A 4292-nucleotide genomic window follows, 5' to 3' on the forward strand; every position below is an offset into this window, starting at 1 on the left:
AAATGCACATGCAGCATTCAAATTAAATACTGATATATATTCTTGTTTTCTAGAGCTTATGATTCTTTCAATTAGTTCTAGAAAACCTTTTTCTTCCCAAATATTAGAAACTCAGTAACTTTTTGACCTTCTTAATTTCTTTTTGCTGGTCAATGGTCCATGATTGGAGTGGAAGCTTTTGTCTACTATTTCTGAGCAGGATTCTGTTCTGTATTTTGTGGATGTCTGAAGGCTCCATGTGTACTCAATACCAGAAATTAGACACTTTTGCTACTTCTTGACACTCTTAGGCAAGAAATAGCAAATCTGTCACTTTCTGGTCTTCTATTGTACTTTTATCCACAAATTTTGAGGAGTATTTATTCACTCATGTTCCTTGCCTTCAAGATTTTCCATTCAAAAAGTTTGGAAATGCTTGGTAGTGCATATAATACAAACTTTCTAGCATAGGAACTGGTTTCAAGTAGGTGGATTACAAATTTGAACTGTACTGAATCAAGGACTCTCCATGTTCTGGTTTTGGTGAGAATTTGTTAAACACCTTTGTTTTCTCTGTTCTGCCTTGTTATTGTTGGAACAAAAAGAACCCAATACTACTACTAAATCAGGCTGGAAATATTCACACTTATTACTGTCAGTCTAATTTGGCTTATCTTTCTAATTTGTTTTTTATTTTTAATGAAGAATAGGTCTATGTTCCTGAAACACTGGAATTGCTGTTAGACTAAGCAAACTTGTTTTGTGTGTGTTTTCTGGAAGATGACTTCTGTTTGCAACTCATATTTTTTGAAATTATACTGCTAGTGGGTTGCTACAAATACTGTCTTTCTTTACTTTATAAATATACTATTATTGTTAATGTTTGTTCTTATTTTCTACCACAAGACATGGTCTTTTAGAAGCAGTATTTGTACTAAAGCTTATAGAAATGTTATCTAGGTATTTTTGGTTTGTAAATGCAAACTAGACATCAGTAAAACATTTCAGAGTAAAATAAAATCAAGGCAAAAACATGCTTGATTAAAAAATGTTGCATAAACAAAAATAAATGAGAAAGTAATGTTTTTTTAAAATAACTATTAATGTGGTAGACTGTTTTTTATATATTCAGAGTATAAAATATACCAAGAAAAATAAAATAGGGTTTCATCTTGCAGAAATTGTACAGCAAGTTGTAAAAGCAGAACCCAGATTCAGTTGTGCTGATCACATCAGGCCAACTCATGGAGTAGTGGAAGCAGAGATTGCTTCCTTTTGCAGAGTACACCAGAATATGCTCTGCACTCATCTTGTTGCTGGTTAATCACTTTTTCTTTACTCAAACATAAAATTTGATTTCTTTGTTCTGTGAGGTTAAAATAATCTTTGGCCTAGTATATGTCCTAGGAAGAATAGTGAAGTCAGACAAGGCAAGCATCAGCATTTCTTATTCAGTTACAGTGTTAAGACTAATCCTAGCTGGTTTGCAAGTGTTGCTTTTTTTTCCGTTCCCACTTAAACAAAGACTTTTTAATGTTAATATTATTTAAGCAATATTTAGTGACAGGTTGTTCATGCAATTTTGTAATTGGATCATGCTCTTTCAAGGATAACATTAATATTCTGAGGCCTACTAAACATGGTGAACAAAAAAGAGTTTTAATTGTCATGCGCATATGCACAATGAAAATGTTTCTATTAATTGAGGAAAGCAAATGTCTGTGTGTGGTTTTAATAGCAACACCATTATTTTTACTTATTAGTTCTCTTTCTGTGAACAAATATGATGATTAAATACACAACAAATATAGAATTTTAAGTGCCTTTGCTCAAACACTCAGTATTTTACTAATAGCTCTGAGGCACTGTGCAGATCATGCGCTCATTTTTGTCATTGGACATCAGGGGCTCAGCATCACAAAGCTGTGCTGGGAGATGGCAAGAGGATAGCCCTTAGGTAATGGAAATTAAGCTGGTAGGTGAAGGCAGGAATAATGAAATCAGATTGATTGACTCAGACTGTGTTTGGAATTTTCTCTTATGTTGGGGCAAACATCTCTGTTCTGTGGTGGTAAATGTGTCTGTCAAAGAAGTAAGCCCTTCATGTGCCTCTGCTCCATTGCTTCCCAGCATGCCAGATAGTCCTTACACCCTCTGGACGCCTATGAAGTAGTTTTGGTTGTACAACTAGCATTTCATAGCAGTGCTTAACTGAACAGGAAATTTTACCTTTTTGAAGGTGAATGTTTTATTCATGTCTTTAAATGGGACTTTCAAGCACAAAAAATGCTTACCATAAGTTGATAGCTGTGCCCAAATATTTACAAAATTTTTAGAGCAATTTTTGCCATAAAAAAGGATTGCACTTGTCTCCAGTTGGGTGTCTTTTCCTCTCTAACTTTCCTCAGTAGAGTGTTATGGTAACGAGGGTGAGAATTTCTTTTCTGAACCATGTAGAAATACATATTAATAGTGACATTAATATTTAAAAAATCCTTTCTCTCCAGGAGGACTTTCACATTGCAAAGCAAAGCCGCTCTCTGTGGCAGAACTGTTTCTAAATAACATCACAATTTAAAAATAAAAGTAAAACCTGAAAACCTTTGTCAATGAAAACTTTACTCATAATGAATAATAACCAACTATCTTAAGAGATAGGTTAATATTTTCTCAGGAAAAATGGGTATTTTAATTTTTTTTAAAGGCTCCAATAACATATCTGCTCATTAAAATAGCATTTTATATTGAACATGAAGGATTAGTTTAATAAAGAGAAAAAAAATTCAAATAAAAGTTTGCTTTATTAAACCTGTAAGATGTTTTGAAGGCAGAAGCAGGCAGAAGGAATGTTATTAGAAAATGTTTTGATCCTAATAACTTTGTTCTTATTTAACAGAAAAGGTTAATGCCTCAGTGTCTTGAGAAACTAGCTGTGATAGACAATTCAGTATTTTTCTCAAAGACCTTGTATTTTCAAAGGAAATATCTTTATTCTCTTTCTATTTAGGGATGAAAAATACAACCCAAATATTTTCATTAGATCAAGTAGTCCTGACTATCTTTAAAAAAAAAGAATGTATACAGAAAATGTGTTTAATTTGAATTCACTATAATTGATAACAGTATGAAAGGTAAAGCTTATTTTTTGAGGTTACCACCCTTTTAGCAATGACTTAATCTGGAATTTCAAGTAAATAATGAACTGGGAACCAGTGAAACTCCCCTTTTAAAGTTTCTTACCTTATTATTCTTTTCTAATCTCTGCAGTGCAGCCAAGGCTTTATCTTCTCTTCTGCTTTGTACAGTTAGTTTCTTCTGCCTGTATTCAGCTGGAAAGTTCACATCCAACCTTCATGGTCTATTACTTTGCTTTTGTCCTCTTCCATAAAATACAGGCTGTGACAGTGACAACTGTTTGATGTCTCTCTTCAATGACTGAAGAATATGCTGGCACCAAACTCCTCAATAAGTCATGTAGCTGCGCTTCTCCCACTTCTGCTGTAGGGAGCCCTGATTTCAAAGGGTTCATAGGAACAGTGGTGCCAGTGTTGGCTCTGGAAGCCTTGCATACTGGCACGAAGATGCTTATTTCTTCTTATACTGCCTCCTGTGTTATTACTGCTAAAATGAAGAATGACTGAACAAGCCATTGCGAGGCAGAATCACTTACACTAAAGGAAAAAGTTTCTTTTAACTTTAGAGTGCTGACACTTGCAGAGCTTTCATGTAGATTGCAATACATTTAAATAGTCTTGTGGTCGTGCTTATAAGGCTTGTCTGATTTTGATTTCCTTTGTCACTGTGTGGCCATTATAACCACAGAGTTCAAATAATCTTTTCAGTCATGTTTGTGTGGGACAGTGACAAGGAGAAGATGCTTAGGGAAACTGTAAAGAAAAATGGCATTTTGGAATGATCCAACTGCTAGCACATCCTTGCTTTTTCTGGCAATTAATGAATCAGTAATTTTCTGAGTTAATGGTGAAAGGCCAGCTATGGTGCATAATTACCTCCTACATACTTGTACAACCAATCTATGAATCTTTTAGATCTTTCCTGTGTTTTCCACATCCTCTGTCCTGTGCATATTTGTTTTGTAAATTGTTTGGGTAAGATATTGTGTGGGTAAAAGTACTGCTTTCTTTTGGTTTAAACCAAAGGCAGGCTAAGTCTTATTCCCAGCTCTACATGCTTTCTGTGTGACCTTGGCTAGTCATTGTGAAGAGAGATGCAAAATAGAAGTTGAATGGCTTTGTTTAGACACCATAGGTTTTGACTTTCTGGCTTCTGTGTGTCAGGGTAAGCTAGAGGCA

Source organism: Passer montanus, unplaced genomic scaffold (genome assembly GCF_014805655.1).
Source record: "Passer montanus isolate IOZ18808 unplaced genomic scaffold, ASM1480565v1 scaffold14, whole genome shotgun sequence".
NCBI lineage: Eukaryota > Metazoa > Chordata > Aves > Passeriformes > Passeridae > Passer > Passer montanus.